Raw genomic sequence first — 22,696 nt, forward strand, 5'->3', positions numbered from 1 at the left:
CTAAGTGCTGTTCCTAAAGTTCCAAGAACCTAACAGGGAAGCACCAGGGCCCTAAATGACTAGAGAGACAGGAAGGAGGAGCAGGGAAGTTACCCCACCCAGTTGTCTATGACAGACCCTAGTTGGTCACCACACATAAAGAGATAAATAGAGAGAAATAGACCAACCCTACAGAAAAGTGGATGAGAGATATAAACAGGTCATTTAAAGATGTAAATGATTTTTAAACACTAAGAAATCAGTCTTGCTCACAGTGAGAGAAATGTGAATTAAAGCCATGTCAAGATACCATTTTTCAAATATCAGATTGGCCAAAAAAAAAAAAAAAAAAGACTGACAACATATTCTGTGATAATGCTCTAAGCAAAAGATCTTCCCATTCATTCACAGGAAGAAGGTCAAATGTTCAACCCCTCTAGGGCACTGGTACTCTCTATGGAATCTGCATTTGTATTTTTCCGTGACCTGTAAATCCCACCTCCAAGTACTTATCCCCAAAATATGCTAACAGGAACATGAAAAGTTGCGTGTATACTCTTCCAAGTATAAACTGCAATCATTGGAAATAGCAAAAGACTAGAAACAGACTAAATGTTCATCAGTGGGCAGTTGGCTGAATAAATAAAAGCTTAGAGATCTCCAGTGTCAGTATGTACTATTATCCAAATGCTATCAAGTGATACACAAAGGATAACAATGAGCAAGAAAGCAAGGCAAAGTTATTTGAGTAAACTATCATTTAAATACACATGTACTTATATGTGTGTTATATGCACATGTACTTATATGTGTGTGTATATACATGTGTATATAGATAATATGCTTATATGTAAATTTAAAATAGAATTCTACCTGTTGGACGGGAGGGAACACAGTGGAGGGTTACAGTGAGAAGATAGGTTTCCAAATATAACTTGTTTTATAGATTTGACTTTCAGCCACCCAAATGGTTAAATAATAGACAAAAATAAAAATAGAAACACTCTCTAAGAGACAAAAATAACGTGAAACACAAAAGTAAAATACAATGAAAGGAATTATCTGGTTTTAATAATTTGAGTACGTATCCCTAGTGGAATACACTGTAAGGAGTAAAAAATTCTCTAAGGAGACAAAGAACTGCAAAAAACAATTAAACTATTTTCAGAAATCACATTGTTAGGAATACTATTATTATTTCAAAACTGTTAATACTCACTGTAGGATAAACGAAATAAGTTATTGTTAATGTTGCTAAGAATCAAGATTCTCGGGCTAGGGATGTGGCTCAAGCGGTAGTGTGCTTGCCTGGCATGCGTGTGACCTGGGTTCGATCCTCAGCACCATATACAAACAAAGATGTTGTGTCCGCCGAAAACTAAAAAATAAATATTAAAATTCTCAAAAAAAAAAGATTCTCAGCTGGTGAACACTTGCAATCTTAGCTACTTGGGAGGCTGAGGCAGGAGGATCACAACTTAGAGGCCAGCCTCAGCAACTCAGTGAAGAACTCAGTGAGACCCTGTTTAAAAATAAAAATAAAAAGAGCTGGGAGTGTAGTTCAGAGACTGAAAAAGACAGCCTATTTCAGAGGTAGAGCACTTACATATTATGGGAAAGGCCCTGGGTTTAACCCCCAGCACTGAAACAAATCAAAACCAAGTCAACAATTTCAATTAAAAGACTTGATGAATGACTAAAATAATTCTAAGCCAAAAAAGCAATGCTAGAGGCATCACAATACCTGACTTTAAATTATACTACAGAGCTATAGTAACAAAAACTGCATGGTACTAGCATAAAAACAGACACATGGACCAATGACACAGAATAGAAGACAAACCCACAGAGATAGAATCATCTGATCCTTGACAAAGGTGCCAGAAAGATACATTGGAGAAAAGACAGCCTCTTGAACAAACAGTGCTGGGAAAATAGGGTATCCATATCTAAAAGAATGAGACTAGACCCTTATCTCTCACCCTGCACAAAAGTCAGCTCAAAATGGATCAAAGATCTAGGAATTAGACTAGAAGGTATGCAACTCCTAGAAGGAAACTTAGGGCCACACTCCAGCGTATAAGCACAGGCAACAACTTTCCCAAAAGGCCTTCTTTAGAAAATAATGCCAAGAGCTAATAAATGAGATGGCATCAAATTAAAAAGCTTCTGCACCACAAAGGAAACAGGAAAGTGAAGAGAACACATAGAATGGGAGAAAATTCTAGGAACTTTTCTGAAAGAGAATATTAAAAATACATTAGGGGCTGGGGCTGTAGCTCAGTGGTAGAGCGCTTGCCTTGCAGATGTGAGGCTCTGGATTAAATCCTCAGCACCATATAAAAATAAATAAACAAACAAAGATATTGTGTCCATCTACAACTAAAAACAATATTTTAAAAAGGGATATGGATAAGAAAAGAAGAACTAAAATTATCACTATTTGCAGACAATATGATTCTATACCTAGAAGACTCAAAACATTCTACCAGAAATCTCCTAGAACTAATAAATGAACTCAGCAAAGTAGTTGAATAGAAAATCAACACCCATAAATCAAAGGCATTTCTGTATATCAGTGACAAATCCTCTTAAAGAGAAACTAGAAAAACTACCCCATTTACAATAGTCTCAAAAAAAATAAAATACTTGGGAATAAACCTAACAAAAGAGGTGAAAGTCCTCTACAATGAAAACTACAGCACACCAAAGAAAGAAATTAAAGAAGACTTTAGAAGATAGAAAGATCTACTTGTTCTTGGCTAGGCAGAATTAATATTATCAAAATGACCATACTACCAAAAGCACTATACAGATTCTGTGTACAATCAGTGACTTGAAAAATCGTGCTCTATATGTATAATATGAAATGAATTGAATTTTGCCATTATGTATAACAAATTAGAATAAATAAATAATTTAATAAAAATATGTAATTAAAAAAAGAATAATAAAAAATCAAAAAATAAATCTAATTAATAAGTGGTTAAATTAATTAGACATTTTGTAAAAGAAAAAATACAAATGGCCAATAAATGTATGAAAAAATGTTCAACATCATTAGCAATTAGGGAAATGCAAATCAAAACTGCACTGAGACCTCATCTCACACCAGTCATCCCGGTAACACTGAAGACTACCAATAGTAATAAATGCTGGAGCGGATGTGGGATTTTACAATATGGGTGGGATTGTAAATTAGTACATGCACTACAGAAGTCAGTTTGGAGGTTCCTCAAAAGACTAGGTATGAAACCACCATGTAACCCAGCTATAGCACTTCTATGTATTTCTTCTAAAGAATTAAAGTCACCATACTACAGTGGTACATGCATATCCGTGTGTATAGCAGCACAATTCACAGTAACCAAACTAGGGAACCAACCTAGGTGTCCATCAACAGATGGTTTAAGAAAATGTGGTGTCTATATACACAATGGAGTTTTATTCACCCATAAAAAATGAAATTATATTATTTGTAGGAAAAATGATAGAACTTATAACCATTATGGTAAGCAAAATAAACCAAAACTCAGAAGGTCAAGGGTCATGTTTTCTCTCACATGTGGAAGCTAGAGAGGAAGAAGAAAGGTGAGGGTATCTCATGAAAAGCAAAGGTAGACCCAGAGAATACAGTAAAGAAGCAGGGAGTTCTGGGGAGTATTGTTGGCCAAATAATATTGTTATATGGTATGCATGTACAACTATGTACCAACGAATTACACTATTATGTACAACTATAATACACCAATAAAAATTGGGAAAAATGGAAATGAAGAACAAATGATGATAGAATTGGAACAAGATTATTATTGGAAGGCAGCTATGTTTCTTACTATATCATAAGGCCACCCTGGAACATGACTATTTTTACAAACTCCAAATGAAATGAGTAAGGCAATAATCATTACTGGCAGCAAATGTTATAATAGAAAGAGACGATCTATACCATGAGTCTCCTAAAGAAAATTCCTATCACCAACCACCCATATTAGTTTGCCAGGGCTGCCTTAATGAAGTACCACAGATTCCGATTGGGTGGATCAAGCCACAGAAATTTATTTCTACACAAAACTAATAAGGTGTTGACAGGGTTGGTTTCTTCAGAAGTTTCTCTTTTTGGCTTGTGGATGTAATCTTTTCTCTGTGTTTTCAGGTGTTCATTCCAGTTTAACTGTCAGAATGTCTCCTTTTTTCTTCCCCTCCTTGCATTGCTGGGGAATCCAACCCAGGGCCTTTCACATGGTAGGCAAGCATTCTACCACAAAGCGACATCCCCAGCCAAGCCCAGCCTAAACAGTCTTTTCTTTAAAAAGACACCAGTCATTTTAGAATAGGACCCACCTCATTTAACTAAATTACTTCTTTAAAAACTCCACCTTCAGACACAGTCCCAGTGTGAGGTACAGAGGGTTAGAACTTCACATGTGGATATTGGAAGGACACCGTTCAGCCCATTACCCCACCCCGAAATATTCTTGCCAAATAAAATATAAATCAGATCAAGCCCTAGAACTAAACACCCATTTACAGAAAATATAGGGCTGATGTGGGAAGAAAACATGTTAAACAACACAATAAGAATGCCATTAGTAAAATTCAGGATTTGGAAAATTCTTTCAGACCATTGACCTGTAACTATAAAAAATAAATTGCAAGGACCGCCCTCCCACTCCAAAAGAGGGCTTTGTAGGTATTCCAATCAAAATATTTATTTATTCATTCATTCATTCTTCTTCTTCTTCTTTTAAAATAACAAGAGACAATTTGGAAAACTGAACCTTGACTAAGAATTGTTGCAGTGCTAAGAAATCATTGCTACTTTTAGATGTAATGATGGTACTGTGATTATGTTTTTTAAAGCACTCCTTTTTTGAGATGCATATTGAAATATGTACCTACAAATGATAAGATGCCAAGGATTTGTTTCAAAGTACTCCTATTGAAGAATGCAGATGAAACCAGAAGTGGCAATGTGTTCATGGCCTAATCTGGGAGATGGGTACATTGGGATTTACTATAGTAAATAAATGTTTTGTATTTAATATACAAAGTAAATAAACATTTATTATAGTATTCACTCTACTTTTATGTCTGAGTTTGCCATAGTAAACATTTATAAATGAGTCCATGAATGAATGGGTGGTTGGGTCATGCATCCCTACAAGCACAAGAAAAACCACTGAAAAGCAAAGGAAAAATACTGATCCAAAGGAGACAACTGGAACTAAAATGTGGTTAACAAACGCTAGCAGCCCTGTTTGTAGAGCACCAGCCAGATACCAGGACAGACACCAGGCAACATTATCCATCTGTATTTATAGTTACAAATCTCTACTGCATTTCATCTTTATTACATTGCTGGAGCAGAGAGGAAATTGGGCCATCCACATTTTACTAACAGGGAGTCCAAAATTCTGATGCCTAAAACCACAGTTGGGAAGCACCTGACACAGATCATGCCCAGGACCTTGGCCTACAACTAGTCTGCCCTTTCTCTCACTCCACCCTAGCTCTGGGGCCCAAAAGGGAAGGAAGTCAAGGCCAAGACAGAATGGCTTCAATTTGGAAATAAACCTTTTGGTTTACTGTGTGTAAGGAAATTTATTATGAGAGTTTAACTTGCCTTGTCTTCTGTTAGTGCTTTTTCCTTTGAAAGGAAAAAAAAAGCAGTTAAAAAGATCCTCATCCAACAGAAGTGCTTGGAGTCACGTTTCTTCTGCCAATTCACTGTTATGGCAATGAATTCCAAACGTGCTCTTTATCCCTGTGATGTTGTGTCTTAAGTTAGTACACAGACAGGACAATGTGAAAGAAACAGAGTGTGGGGAAATACACGTGCTTGTTGCATCTCCAGCTCTGAGTTTCCAGATGCGCCTCCAAGGCAGAACAGGACTCCTTGGAGACGATTCACAGGCACACATTATCTCAAATACATTGATCTTTTTCATTTGCAGAGTATGTTTTGGTTCTGTTTTTTTTATTTTCACAATGGTCTTTTTAATGACATGGGAAATTAGACTCCATTTCAGGAAGATTTCCATCAAAACAGACAAAAAAAAAATGAAAGTGTCAGCCCACAAAACTGAAGCTGGATGCTCCTCTGATGCTTTTGAACCAGGTGTTACTCAAGCTACTAGAACAGCAGTTTTTCCTTTTCCAGATTTTTACCTCTCTAATAAATATTAGGGAAAGAGTGTATCTCCTCCAGATCATCCTCTTGACCTTGTTCCTCCAAGTTGTTTGGTCTCAGGCCATTTGTCTCTCTGCAGAGTGATATGAAGCTTCGCTTTGTGAATTTGCATCAAGTCCAAAGGATTGGGCATAAATGAGGACATTTTGGTGGGTTCTCTCATTCATGAGAATAATAAAATTTCAAGTTATTTTTAAATCAAGTTATATAAAAAGTTAGAAAATAGGCTGGCAGACCTACAAGATGCTGATGTTCACCTTTCATTTTAAAACTCACATCCAATCCCTGAGCTACAGTGAGTACAGTGTGCAATTTATGTACTGCGTGATTACCCTGTAAATAGCAGTTTTACAGCATGTATTTCTTCATGTAGCAAAGTATTAATTTGTTACATGTAATTGTGTAAAGCAGACCACACTATTTTGCAATCTTATTTTGTAATTTCCTTATTTTTAATATGCTTAAAAAATGGAAGTGACCCTGGCCTCTCTGGATATCTGAAAGGCTTTTCAGATCCTCAATATCTGAAAGTCCTTCTTAAAGAGGAAGACAAAGCCTTATGGTTTTAACAGTCACAACAATTAACATACCCAAAGCACTTCTTGGTGCCAGGCACTGGAGGGGATTCTAACTAAACTAGTATGTACCAATTCACTTAATCCTCATGATGATCCTGCAAGGCTAGTATTATCTCCATTTCACAGGTAAGGAAACTGCTAAAGAGTTGTGTTTCACATTTGCTGATGAGCTGCTATAGGCAGCTAAAGAAATTTGAAGTATGAGAGAAATCATCTAAAACTAAATACAAACTGTAAAGCCTCACAGTTAAAGGAAAAAGCTACTGAGAGACAAAACTCTCCATAATGAAATTTCCCTTTTAGAAGCCTCCAAATTCTCATCCTGTTTCTTAATCCTCATTTTCTCATATGAGAGTGCTGATTTCTTCTTTACCACTCTCTAGAAAATTCCATCTTTCTTCAGCAGGGCTGTTCTTGCCCCAAGGTCACCCCTCTTCCTCTGCCAGGTGAAATGTGTTCCTTGTAGTAGAAAAATCTCAGTCTGAGTTACCTGGTCTAACATACCACTCAGAACATGGGGTGGAGGATGTCAGCATCTCAGGTACCTGGTGTCTCTCTGAAAGAGTGACAATTAAAGACCTTTATTCTATCATGGCCCCTCAATAAATACTGAATCATACTAGTATTTCCCAACTGATTGTCAGACACAGTTAAGTCTAAACCAATCCCTAAAGGTGTAAAGAAATGTCTAGAGAAGTTTCATGATTTGCAAATGTACCTTCCTTTACAACACAGCTAGCAATTCAGATTATGATGATTGGTTTATTTTCCTATTTCCTTCCCCTCAAATTGGCTTCCCTTGGGCAAACCATCATTATTCCCATAACTGCATGGGGTGGGTAAAGGCTTTGGTCTTCTAGCTCCACCACAATGCAAATAAGGTCATCTGAGGTTTTATTTTTAATTTTTTTTTAAATAAACTTCCTCTACATTCTAAGTCATCAGTAAAAGACTGTGGTTGATATTCTTTGGTCACATTCTTTCCCAACATCAAAAGTATTTATTGAGAGTTCCCTGAAAACCTCGTTGTTATTCAACAATGTATAACTACTTTCTTTGAGCCAAGTCCCAGGCCCTGGCTCTGCCCCAGAGAAAGTGGCAAGAAATCTCCTGTTAATGTGTTATTGTGGTAAGCTTTGCTAGTGGTTGGCCCCAAACAGGGATAAATCAGGCACTCTAAACAGTTCAAAGACTGTTTTGAATGAAAACAAGTAGTTCTCTATGAATTGCTCACAATGCCCAGGATAACAACTTTTCCAAAGTACTTTTCACATACTACATTGTTTCAATCTCATAATAACCCAGAGAAGTCGTTAGACTTGGCTTCATTGCCTACATTCAATAGACCAGGAAATTGAGACTCAGAGAGAGTGATCCGGCAAGCTAATTAATCACAGAACAAAGTTTATCTTCTGACATATTAGTCCATCTCTTGCCAAAGCACTGAAGTTTGCCTTCCTTACATCAGTAAAGCATTTTACAATTATTCCCCCTAGTGCAGAGTTCCACAGGCATCTTTAAAAACTCATTAAAATCCCTATAACTAGTCTGTCTGTGAGTTTTCTTATGATCCCCGTTTTATAGATGGGGAAGGCTCACAAAATTTTTATTAATGCATCAATATACAATCATACTTGGAGTACCCTCTTAGTACCTTTAAGTCCTTTGTTAATCAATAATACAAATTTGAGATCCTAAAATAATCTGGGGGGGAAAGGCCTCTAAGTTGAAAGGGCAAAGGTTTTCGAGATAAATCAAGAGCCAGCAATAATTCTAACCATTACCATTGACATTACGAATAACTTCTGAAAATAAACTGATTTCAACAAGGTACTAAAATCATTCACTGGGAAAAGAGTAGTCTATTCAATAAATGGTGCAAGGACAACTGGATATCTGCATGCAAAAGAAAGAAAGTCATTCTCCTACTTCACAACATATACAAAAATTAATTCAAAAAGGACTAAACTGAATATATGAGTTTAAACTATAAAACTCTTAGAAGAACATGTAGGGTTGTAGCCTCAAGACCTTGGATTAGGCAATGGATTTTAGGTATGACACCACACGTACAAATAACAAAAGAGGGGGAAATGGGTAAATTGGATTTAATCAAAATGAAAAACTGTTGTGCTTCAAAGAACACTATCAAGAAAGTGAAAGATGAAAAACAGAATGAGAAAATATTTGCAAACCATATATCTGATAAAGGACTTAAATCCAGATTTTATATTAAAAAACTCTTACAAATAAATGATTGGACGACAAATAATCTTATTAAAACATAGGCAAAGAACTTGCACACTTTTCTGAAGAAGATACATAAATGGCAAGCACATAAAAAGATGTTCAACATCATTAACCATCAGGGAAAAAAATCAAAACCACAATGAGATGCCACTTTACACCTGCTCAGATGGATATAATTTTAAAAGATAGACAATATCAAGTACTAATGAAGATACAAATTGGAACCTTCATATTGCGGGCAAGAATGGAAAATGGTGTAGTCATTTTACAAGACAGTCTGGCAGCTTCTTAAAAAGTTAAACAGAGTTATCATATGACCCAACAATTCCATTCATAGGCATAGAGAGAATTGAAAATGTATCCACACAAAAAATTTGTACTCAGATGCCTGTAGCAGCATTATTTACTGCAGTCACTGAGTAGAAAGAGCCCGTGTGTACATTAACTGACGAATAAACATGAACAAAATGTGGTATATCCATACAATGGAATAAAATCAAGCTATAAAGAGGAATGAAGCAATGATATCTGCTATGACAGAGATGGACCTTGAAAACATCACATTTAGTGAAGAAGCCAGTCACAAAAGGCCACAAATTGTACAATTCCACTTATATAAAGTGTGTAGAATAGGCAATCCATAGAGACATAAAGCACATTAGTGATTGTTAAGCGCAAATGGGAAAGAGAAGTGACTACTAATTGATAAAAGGGTTTTCTTTTTTTTTTTTTGGTGGGGCAGGGGGAGTCACAATAATGTTCTGGAATTAGATAGTGAAGTGGTTGCATACCTGTGGATACACTAAACAATTTACTGAATTCAGACTTTGAAAGAGTGGATTTTTCCAGGTACAGTACCACATCCCTGTAATTCCAATTTCTCAAGAGGCCAAGGAAGGAGGATGGCAAGTTTGAACGAGGACTGGCAAATTAGCAAGATTTAAAGTAAGTAAATAAATAAATAAATAAAAATAAAAATAAAAAGGGCTGAAGATGTAACTCAGTGGTAGAGTTCCACTGGGTTCAATCCCTAGTACTGGAAAAAAAATTTATGGTATGTGAATTGCATCTCAATAAAATAATTCTGGCTTCTCAGACCTGCTACACTATGGAAAATAAATCATCAACTTCAGATACCTAAGCTCATCACCAGATTTGCTCTGAAAATAAGTAGAAGGACCAGAGTGGTTGCTAAGACTCAAAAGTATTCCAGCTACTCCCATGCCCACCTCTAGGGAGTGTACATTCAAGTTTTAGACAATGACCAGCCCCAAAGTGAAATGATGACTAAAACACAGCTTTAGGATCAAGCTGGTCTCTTTTTCAGTAATCTTCATCCTAACCTGTTTCAGGCATTTCCTCTGCAGAATCAAAAAGGAGGTCAGGTTTTTGATTTGTTCTAAGATAATTGAACTAATTCAACACATTTTACTGTGCATCTGAGAAGTGCCAGGCACTGACTAGAAAAGTCAACTATGAGCCTTCAGGGAGCTTATACTCTAAAATGAGAGCTAGATCATTGAAAAAGTTACTTTTCTCTAATTGCCTGATCCCCTCAATGTATTCTATGTCCCCTTTGGAGCCACTCCTTCCTGGAGTAGTGGACTTGACCACTGAGAACTGCATCACTCAGATGCCCTTGTACTGGTAGAAGTTCAGATAATAGGAAGTAAGAGGTCAAGGTATTCCTTCTGCCATTCCCTCCCTGCTTTCGTGCGACATTTCTGGGAGCAGTCTTCAACCTCTTCATCTGCAGGAAAGACCCTCCTGCACAGCTCCAACTTTCATTGGCAATTTCATTTTCTTCCCTTTTCTTTTCCTACCTAGGTATGTGTGTAGAAAAGACAAAGACATGTCTGCAAAGACAGCCCTTCATGATTGATTTCAACCCTATATGAATATGCTGCTCATTCTCTTAAAAGGTAGTATCTATTTCACCTTCCCTTGAATCTGGACTTGGTCTTGTGACTTGCTTTGGATGATAGAATGTGGCAAATGTGATGCTGACAGTTCAAGGACAAGCCTTTAAGGGTCTAGCATCTTGCAGTTTGACTCTCTTGAGATTCAGCTATCTATGAGGAACTTGGACTAAATGATTAAATAAGAACCACATGGAGAAAAGGAGAGACGATACTAGTCCACCCCTTGCTTTCCAGCTCCCCCAGTAGAACCTCTAGACATCTGAATGAACATGTCTTGGGTCTTCCAGCTCTAACCTGATTGCCCCAGCTCACTCCACAAGGTGCAGAGTCCAGATGGGCCATTTTCACCAAACCTGATCAAATTGAAGAACTGTGGGAAAATTAAAAACCCACCAACACCACCATCACTTAAGTCATTAAATTTTGGAGTGTTTATGCAATAATAGATGACTAAAACAGGTCGTAATGGTTTTTCACACTGCTAGTTATAGATACCTGGAGAGACCCTCACCCTGCCTCCATCAATGGTCTCTTCACTTCACTCACTTTAATGAAGCCCTGTTGAGTTCTGCTTCCCGCTGCAACCCCACTTAATAAAACAAATAAAACAACCACAGATTTTTGTTGGTATCTGGATGAAAATAAACAGGCTGCAGGGATACAGGATGTCAGAGAGAATCAAGGTCAGACACAGGAGATAAGGATTGCCTTCCTGACTCTGCCTAAGCTAGTTGATACCTGCAGCAAAGAGGCTGATGGGAAGAGGATGCTGGAGGAAGCGAGGTGGGAGCCAACTCAGTGGAGGAGCTATGTCAGGGGCAAGACACTGTTTGGGAGTCTCTAAATGCTTTTTGGATCCCTGAGGCATCTCTCATTTGTTAGGCTGAATAGTTGAAGTAGAAGAAAAACAATAGGAATGATTCCTTCCCTGACACATCTGCTTCCACTACACATCAGGTGCAATTTTGAAGGGTCTGAACCCTACTGACCAAACAGAAACAAGACTGAAAAACAAGGGAGATATTAAAAGGGACTTTTAAATCAAATATGAAAGCACAGATTTACCTTTGTTACAAATACCTTGTAATTAAAGCAATATTTTTTAATCAATCTAATGAACAAAAATTCAAGAGATATGGTATTGAGCACTGATGAGGATGTGATAAATGGCTCTTCAACATGCTGCTTGGCAAGAGTAAAAACTGCTACAACCTCTTTGGTCTATGTTCAGCCAAGACAGCTGGCTCTCCCTACCTGCGGCCTCCAAATCCATAGATTCAACCAACTGCAGACCAAAAATACTTGGGAAAAATTACATCTGTACTAAATATTTACAAACTTTCTTCCTTGTCATCATTATTTCCTAAACAATGCAGTATGACAACGATTCACCTAGCATTTCCATTGTATTAGGTATTCTAAGCATGTGGGAAGACATGTAGAATATATGTAAATGCTACACCATTCATACAAGACACTTGAGCATCCATGGATTGTGACATGTGTGTAGTCCTGAAATCAAACCCCCAGATCTGAGGGAGAATCACATACAATTAAAAAGAAACATGTATACTCCTCTGTACCCATTTTTTAGAAGCTATTCTAAATACCAAATATAAAGATATATACAGAAAGATCTATTTTATTGCAACCCTATCTGTACTGGTAAATAAAAGTAAACTGGCTATCCATTAGTAAGAGAATAGTTCAATATTTTTTTGGGGGGGGACTAGAGATTGAACCCAGGTCTCCTATGCATGCTAGGAAAGCCCTCTGCCACTGAGTTATACCCCAAGTCCAATAGTGCATTCCTATTAAGGAATTGTGCAATTATTATTAAGAATGTGCAAGACCTGCATATATAGAACTGGGAGTTATCTGAAACGTTATGGAATGTTTTTATTCTTTTATTTTTATTGTTTTGGAGCACTGGGGATTGAACCCAAGAGCCCTCTACCACTTACCATTATCCCCAATCTTTTTTATGTTTTGAGACAGGGTCTCACTAAGTTGCTAGGCTGTTCTCAAACTTGCAACCTTCCTGTCTCAGCTTCCTGAGAGGCTAGGACTCTAGACACTTGCCACCACACCTGGCCTATCATGCAGTATTTTTAAAAGGAAGCATTATGCACAACATGATCCCCAAACCTATTTATGCACATGAATATTTGTTTATATTCATGTGAGCAAGGATAGAGTCTGGAAAAATACACATTGAGCTTTTAACACAATTACCATAGAGCATGGAAATGTTAACTTTTTCTAGACACATTTTTGGATTGTTTAATTTGTTAAACATGTATATTTACTTTGAATTCCCTTATTCCTACAACTCACACTTTCTACGTCAGGAAATCATGCTTCTAATTTCTTTAACCTTAGTTTTTCTTGTCCTTGAATTTTATATCACTGGAGTCATAATTTTTTTTCTGTCCAGCTTCTTTGGCTCACTATTAAGATTCATCCAGATTGTTGAATATATTAGTGACTCATTTTCTATTTCCAAGTCATATTCAATTCAAATATTGTACCACAACTTGTCCATCCATACCCTGTTGACGAATATTTGGGCTATTTCTAGTTTGGGACTACTGTGATAAATAGAGCTAAGAACAGTCCTGCATAATAATTTTGGTATAGCTTTTCATTTCTCTAGGAAAAACACCAAGGAGTTGAATTTCTAGGTCAAAGCATAGCTGGATGAGGACATATGGAACACAACTTTTGTAATTAAAAAAAATAAACATTTTAAAGAAAAAAATTGAAGACTAAGTTTGTATTAGTAATGGTAATATTTGCTTTCTCTCCACCCCCTCTAGATGTTTGGGTTTGTCAGATTGTAATTCCCAAGCCAGGTCAGTGACCTACCACTTTCCAGGGTGAATCATCAGAGACGGGGAAATTTTAATGCTACACCTACCTAAGAGAAACTAGATTTCATATCACTACCCGAAGCCAAGAGACTCAAGTTATAATTCAAAAAACTGCTAGCACACAGAAAAAGCAGCTTCCACCAGCAGATACCACCTGCAAACAAAACCAAACTCATGACACCTACATTCTACAATAACAGGGTGTCACCAGAATAGATACTCAGCATTGAAAAGAAGAAGAAAGAGCAGATTCTGAAACTAGTCAAATGAACACATCAAAAACGAGAGTAGCAGCAGCCTCACCTTCAGGAGGGTTTGTAAACAAACTATAAACCAGACCTTAGTAACTTCCAAATCCAGACTCAGAGTTCAAGGTGCTACACAACTCCCAACAATACCACAAAGACCTATTCTCTGGAAGAACTGACTGTAATTTGAACATGACATAAAGGAATGTGAAAGAAAATGGATATAGGAAAAAAAAATAGACTTCCATGCTGTCAATGACAGATTTTAGTGGTGTTGCTGAGCTGGTGGCCCTGGTCTACCTCTTGTCCTGAGAACTGGCCTTGAGTCCTAACTTACAAGAAGGTGAGAGGATCACTCTTTCCTCCCAATTACAGTTGTTTGGACCAGGGCTGTACACCTGCTCATTCAAGTTCGGACTCTAAGGGCTATGGGAAACTATTGAACTTTTTTGTGAATACAGTACATGGCTCAATTTATGATTCCAAAAGGTTTTAGTGGAACAAATTCAGAGGCTTCTGCAATGGTTCAGATATCTAGAGATAGGATTCTGATTGACAGGCAGGGAGAAGGGGAAAATCCACAGAGACCTCTCCAACATCTAGAAACAGGGAAGGAACAGAAGTTTCCCGAGGAACCTGAAATATGGGAAGAACCAGATGACTATGGAGTGATGAAAGCTGAGGGAGGAACTCTGAGAAGGAAAAGGGGATCACCTATGGCCTAAAAAGTAATAATGAAGAGCCTGTTTGTGAAGAAGACAGCCTTTGGTTAAAAGGAGCAGAGAAACAGAGCTGAAGCTGGAAGAAAATAAAGTGACAAGGAAGAGACTATGGCATGCGTATAGCTTCTTGTTGCACTTAAAGGTAACTATTTTAAAAATCCAAGATGGGGCTGGGGCTGTTGCTCAGTAGTGGAATGATTGCCCAGCATGCATGAGGCCCTGAGTTTGATCCCCAGTACCATAAAAATTTAAAAATAATAATAATAAAATAGAAAACCCAAAGGCAAGTCATTAACTTGAAATACAAGTCCTTCCATGTTGTGACCCTGTCTTCCATCAGGGTCCCACTAGCAAACACTGGCATACTCAGGGAGCATAGCTAAGTACAGCATAAGGAAGGGACAATTCACAGCAGGGCAGGCAGGGTGAGGAACCAGCATCTTGGACACACCCGGGGGTTAGCATCATCCTGAAGAGGCAAAAGAAGGACACTCAGAACTGGAGCCATGGAAAGAGGTCCACCTGATACCAGAATGGACTAGGGAATACTCCAGACAGAAGCATGGTACCCAAACAGGGAGGAGGGAGCAGAAAGACCACCACCTCTTTCATCTTCTGATCCCCTCTCCCCAAATTGGCCGAACCTTCTGAAAACCATGAGAATGTAGGCCTTGGAGATTGGAAGGGCATGAAAACAGAGAATACATTGAGCAGGCCCAGAACCCAGCACACACTTGCTCACCTCCCAGGTTCATCTTTGTCAATTCTGCCAATCTCCATCCAGCCTCACAGAGCCTTCTTGCAAGTCCCAGAACATGCCAAGCTGGATCCCTATCTCGGGCCTTGGCACAGGCTGATCCCTCCATGGGGGACATTCTTCTCCTCTCTTCACTGCATTCACTCAAAATTACCCCCCCACACACACACACCCTTTCCTTAAATGTCACTTTCCCAGAGAAACATTACCTGTCCCTTGCTCTTACCCAATCAAGATGAACCACTACTGTTACATTCTCTCACTGCATTTGTTCTTCTCTTCTATGACACTCGTCATAGTTTATAACAGCAGATTTATTGTGCCATTGTTTAATACCTATATCCTCCATCAGACTGTAAACTCCATGAGAACAGGAATCAGGACTATTTTTCACAAAACAAATCTTGGCGATGAGGCAAGTGCCCAAACAAAAATTTACTGAAAGACACCATGAACCTGCTCTAACACCCTCTTCCACATCACCGCTGATCTCTGGCTACAGTTTGGCAATAATAGAGCTTATAAATAATGAAACCATTTGACATGCCAGGTCTATGCAAGAAATTTAACATGTCATCTTATCCCCGCCACCCTCACAATGATCCAAGGAGACCAAATCTCTTATCAGCCCCATTTTTCCAATGAGGGAGCTAAGATTTGAGAGGCCTGGTCACATAGCCAGGTCACATAGCTGTGGAGTGAAGCCTGGATATGAACCAAGGTCCTGTAGACACCACAGCTGTGATGGAACCCCTCGCACACATGGCACTACCTCCTTATATCTCTCCCTGTGGGGTTTGTGTGTTTATACACATATCTTGCTTATTAAACTCTGGGGTGACACACCAGAACCCCAGAGTTGATATCAAGATTATTTTAAATTGAAGACATTTGATATCCAACAGATGTAGAAAAAAGCTCAGAGACTCCTTTGTCTGACTCAAGGCAGGAACATGTAAGAAATGAAGACCACCATGAATCCCCTCTAGTCTCAAGACAGACATGGAGACACCTACCACTTGGTGAGGGTTATGCCCCTGAAGATAACAGAAAGAACATTCACAGATGTACAGAAAAACATTTCCACCACCTTTGTTATCTCCATCTGTTCCCCTCCAAACCCCACTTGTCTTTCCTAAAGAAACCTGTTTATTTCCACGAGAGCCTTTTTTCCCTGCTCTTCTTCCCCTGGTAAGTTAGGTAACCATCCCTCTAAGTTACTCATCACAACATACCTGTTTGCACGCACGCACATTGCATGGATAAACTATTCCTTGCCAATGTGTCCTTTGTCTGTTTAATTTGAAGGCCCCTGGGCATAGACTTAAAAGGGTAGAGGAAAAGTTGCCCCCTACACACACACACACACACACACACCACCACCACCACCACCACCACCACCACCACTACCACCACCACCCATACATGTTCTAATTTTTTGGGATAACAAGTTGTATTTATCTATCCCCAGTGAACATTACAGGTGCCCAATCAATGTTAAATGTTGATTCTTTCCCAGCAAGAAAGCACACTTAATGCTAATTGCTCCTAACCCCAAGTCATCAGCCAGATATATTCTATTTATTAAAGAGGTCTCTCCATTACTCTTTGGAACTCCATTGCAGTAAGCTTTCCCTATAGAACACAATTCTTTTGGCTTTTTTTTTTTCTTTTGCAACTCTTCATGGATTTTTAAATTTTGTTCTCTTTCTTTCTCTTCAGTGTGGGCATATATAATAAATGAATTTATTTATATAACATATTGCCTGTCTATAGATGTATTTCTTTTAAAAACTAAAATAATATCAGTTATTATGTCATCTTTAAGTTAACATGCTGGGTTAGTAACCTTTTTTTCTTTTTTAATTAATTCATTTTATAGTAGAATGCATTTTGACATATTATACACAACTAAAGCACAATTTCTCATTCCTCTGGCTGTACATGGTGCAGAGTCACTCCAGTAGAGTAATCATACATGTATGTAAGGTGATAATGTATATCTCATTCTACCATCCTTCCCATCCCCACAGCCCGAGCACTCCCCTTACTCCTCTCTACATAAACCAAAGTTCATTCATTTTTCCCTATCCCCTACCACCCCCCAGCCCCCGCGCCCCACTATGGATCAGCATCCACTTATCAGAGAAAACATTCGGCTTTTGGGTTTGGGAGATTGGCTTATTTCACTTAGCATGATATTCACTAGTTTCATCCATTTTACCTGCAAATGCCATAATTGCATTCTTCTTTAAAGCTGAGCAATAGTTCATTGTGTATATGTACCACATTTTTTTATCCATTTATGTGTTGATGGGCACCTAGGTTGGTTCCATAGTTTAGCTATTATGAATAGAGCTGCTATAAACATTGATATGGCTGTGTCACTGTAGTATGCTGATTTTAAGTCCTCATGGTATAAACCAAGGAGTGGGATAGCTGGGTCAAATGGCAGATCTATTGCAAGTTTTCTAAAACACGATTCTTTGGAGGAGCCTAAGTGCAAAATCAGCACACATGGAGTTTTCTCAGGATACTTGGCCTCATTCAGAAAGGCTTGCCTCAGAAATCAGCCAGCTCAGTCTTTCTGACATCCATCCCAGGAACCCCTGAACCCAACTTAACCATGCAAGATGCTCCCACCGTCATATGCTGCCAGGTTGCTTCACTGAGGCATCTTGGCTTCCTGTGAGAAGAGTTTTCCGAGGCATAGACACTAGGAGCAGCATCCACTCTGGGCTCTTCTGTTCTGGGTGTCAGACAGCATCCTGGGAGGCAGAGACATGCAAGAGCACTTCTATCTCCATCTTTCCTCCTGCCAGCACCTTCCTACTCTCTTCCTACTCTCATGGAAGGCTGCAAACACACTATCCCTTTAAAGCACCTTCCAGGGTTCTGAACAGGCTCACCTGGTCCCTGCTGACAGCTCTGAAAGGGGACTGAATTTCACTGAAGAAAAGCCCAACTGTTGGCTGAACAGAGAGTTAGCCAGGGTGTGCCCACTATCACATTACCTGCTGCCCAATGCTGGCCCCTCCATGGCAGCCTCGGGACTCTCAACTTCTGCCTCTCGCTTGCTTCTTTTTCATTTATGATTTCCATGGCATTCTTTTCTGTCTTGAACTGTCTAACCTACCAAGATTTGTGGAATTTAGAGCACTGGGAAGGGCCATGTATCATACAGCCCAGGAATCCCAAAGTCTGGCAAAACTTACTTCAGGGTTTTTTTGTGGTTTTTGTTGTTGTTGTTGTTGTTGTTTTCAAAATACAGATCTTTAGACTTCGGCTTAGATTTACAGTTGTGAACAACTGTTGCTTTTGTCCGCCAGGGCATGGCTTATCTTCAGAGTCTCTTTAGAGAACTCTTTCCCCACTTTGTGTGGTTCTATTAGGGCTACCAATTCTGTTTTGTCAGCCTTCCTGCAGGTGATTTGCCCTGAGATAGAGAGGTGTCAAAAGTGGGCCAATCATGGAACCAACCATTTGATCCAGCTATCACACTCCTTGGTCTATATCCAAAGGACTTAAAATCAGCATACTATAGTAATGCAGCCACATAAATGTTTATAGCAGCTCAATTTACAATAGCTAAACTGTGGAACCAACCTAGATGCCCTTCAATTGATGAATGGATAAGGAAACTGTGGTATATATACACAATGGAATATTACACAGAATTAAAAGAGAATAAAATTATGGAATTTGCAGGTAAATGGATGGAGTTAGAGAATATTATGCTAAACAAAGTAAGCCAATCCCAAAAAACCAAAGGCCGAATGTTCTGATAAGTGGATGCTGATCCATAATGGGGGGGGGAATGGGTAAAATGGAGGAACTTTGATTGGACAAGGGGGGGAGGTGTGGAAAGAGGGTATGGGGGCAAGAAAGATGGTGGAATTGGACATTATCACCCTAGGTACATGTATGACTGCACATATGGTATGATGCTACATGGTGTACAACCAGAGAAATGAAAAGTTGTACTGCAATTGTGTACCATGAATCAAAATGCATTCTGTTATCATATATACCTAATTAAAATTAATTAATTAATTTAAAAAATAAGTGTGAAACTACACACACACACATACACACACAAAGTGGGCCAATCAGAGTTATCTCTGTGGTATTAGCCCCATGTGCATAAAAGACAAACCTATCTCTTCTCCCTTGGATGCCTAATTGTATGCAAATAACTCCTGTTCCCTATAAGGTAGGAACCTATTTATCATGAATTGCAGTTAGGTAAAATGAGCATCAGAGAGTTATGACAAAACTTAAATTACCAAGGCAAACTCCTGATTCCTGTGTGAAAAGATTTCCTTGCTCTGCTCTTCTTTCTTTTCTTCCTTCCTTCCTTCTCTCCCTCCCTCCCTCCTTTCTTTGTTTCTTTCCATTTTTTTTTTTGCTGTTCTAGTGATGGAGCCTGGAGCTGCACCTGGCACACGCAAGGGAAGCTGTTTACCATTGGGCACTATTCCCAGTTCCTCTTACTCTGCTTAAACTAGCTTTAATGGAGTTTTGGTCACTTGCAACCAAGTGTAGAGAATAAACTGAATCAGAAATTCAAGAGGTAGGACACAAACAATCTAACATTTTAAAATATGTCCATGAATTTCTGATGTGGGGTTAGGTTTAGGGTACTTTGACAGATGAAATCCTCAGTTTATAAGGACAAAAATGAAATCCACATAAGGGGTTTGATAATAGTAATGAGGTAAAACTTAGGGAATAATACTGTAGTACTCATTTTAAAGATAATTATATATATTATTTCATTTTATCTTGAGCACATCACTGAGTTTACTATGCTTACCTATTAAACATCTGTTTACTTACTACTGTTGTCTTATGAACAATTGTCTTATGAACAATTGTATCCACCACCAAGCACAGTGCCTAGAACATAGGAACCAACTAAAATATTTGAATATTAAGCAAACTTCACATAGATAATTACTATTATTACTAGTAATTATGTTATTACTATTATTAGTAGAATAGTAGTAATAGTGTTGCTAACATTTACTGAATGTTAATTTTGTGCTACATACTATTCTGAGTTCTTTTTAAATATTTCCTTAATTATTTGTCTGAGAAGGTAGGTTTCTATTATCTATCATAATATGATTAGGAACAAAATATCCTCACTTCTAAAAAGGAGGAGCAGGGAGGTATGATCAAAAACAAGACTTGGGCCGGGGTTGTGGCTCAGTGGTAGGGCACTTGCCAAGCATGAATGAGGCACTGGGTTTCATCCCTGGCACCACATTAAAACAAATACACAAGCAAACAAAAAGCCTAAATAAACACAATAAAGGTATTGTGTCCATCTACAACTGAAAATATTAAAAAGGCAAAAAGGAAAAAAAAAACAACCAAGACTCATGGCCCAAATACTGCAAGCAAGATGCACATGTTTCTCTGCTGGGTCACTTTGGGTACTTCAGGAAGCAGAAGCCACGATGGAATCAGATGAGTAGAGATTTATCAGTAGAAAAGAGGAAGAGGGAGCAAGAATAGGGTTGAGAGATTCAAATCACAAGATAGTTCTGACACCTGTCAATGGAGAGAAGAAAGGGAAAGAAGATTGGGTAGGAAGAGTGTCCAATTCCCACAATGCTCCAAAGAAATTGGACAACCCTGGGCAAGGACTGTCCAGGAGAAGTCCAGCATAGTCCAGAAATAGTCCAGCTCCAGCAGACCTTGAACATCACCTTGGCAAAAAATGATTCCTAGAAAGAGAGGCTGTTAGGAGGTATCACACAACCACTTTCCTCAGAACTCCTATTAAACACCTGTCCGGATGGTGCTGCCCCAACTGTGGCTGCCACACCTGTGTGACATGAGTTTGATTTCTTGGGAAGGAAATAAACACCAAGGAGCCTACCACATGAGATAAGCTAACCATATGAGACCAACAGTCAGCATCCACTGTCTACCACTATTCTTCACATGTAATTAACACAGCTGAGTATGTTTTCTTTCAAAATATATTGGTTTGACCTTACAAAAAGTGTCAGCTCATTTACTGAAAAATGTTTTCCTAAAGAGGGGTGGGTGGGGCATTTTCTCATTTATTTTTCTAGCACGGACATATTGAAATCGCCACAAAGAAGTTACTATGGAAACTGCTCCCAAACTTGCAAGATAAAAGGTACAAATGAAGCATTTTGTTGACATGAAAATGGTTAGCCTCTGGAGACAACTTTTGAACAAACTCTTCAAGTCTGGTTTTTCTGAGCCCTTCTGGGGCTCTCGGGAAGGAAAGGTGGACAGGCAGGTTTTTAGAGTCACTTTGTAGATAGTCCCAGCTAACTTTGAAAATGCCACAGGTGACAACTCTGGAGTAAGTTTAGATATACTCCAGCTTGGTGTTGGAATGAGAAAATTAGATAATGATGTTGTATTTTCTGGATAACTCTGGTGAGGCTAACTGCACTGCAGTGAAGTAGCTAACAGGCCCAGGGCAGGGGAAGGTGGTTATTTTGTGCCGAGCCCATTCAGTAGGTGTACTCTGGACTTGCTTGGTTTGAAAGTTAACTTGTCCTGCTCTTATTTATGCAAAGTGATCACTCTTTCTTATCTCCTCTGGCCACATTTCATCCTTTGAACCTTGGGCTGGACATCCTTTCAACTGGAAAGGTAAACTTTTCATTTGAAAGCCCCATTGCTTTGCCTATCTCTGCTCATCTTTTACCTGCCTTCCCCACACACCACTCCAACTCACTTTCTGTGATCCCAAGCCTATCTCAGTAAATCTGAGCCAGCTCTGTCTTGCCTTTTGCTCTTTGTACTTCTCCTCCTAGGGATTCCTTCAACTAGCCTCTCTCTGGGCCTTGCTTCTCTGAGCTTACTTCAGCCTTACTGAAAACCCTTTTATTAAAGCTGCTTCCAGTAACTGAGTGCAACTTGAAGAAAGGGCTTGACAGGTCAGGGTTCAGAGGTTCTGGGGTCCTTGTTTTCTAGCTTCATGACTAATAACCTTTTCACTTCTTTGTGAACCAATCTTCATCTATTCCTTTCACTGATAATTCTTTTCTTGTAGCTCTTTTCTTATCTTGTAGATCTTTTCTTATGGCTAGTTCCTTTTATCATTCTGGTTTCAACTTAAACACAATGTCCTCAGAGAGGCGGTAAATATTCCCTAATGTTATTTTCCTCTTGCATCATT

Source organism: Spermophilus citellus, assembly GCF_964194105.1.
Source record: "Spermophilus citellus genome assembly, chromosome: 1".
NCBI lineage: Eukaryota > Metazoa > Chordata > Mammalia > Rodentia > Sciuridae > Spermophilus > Spermophilus citellus.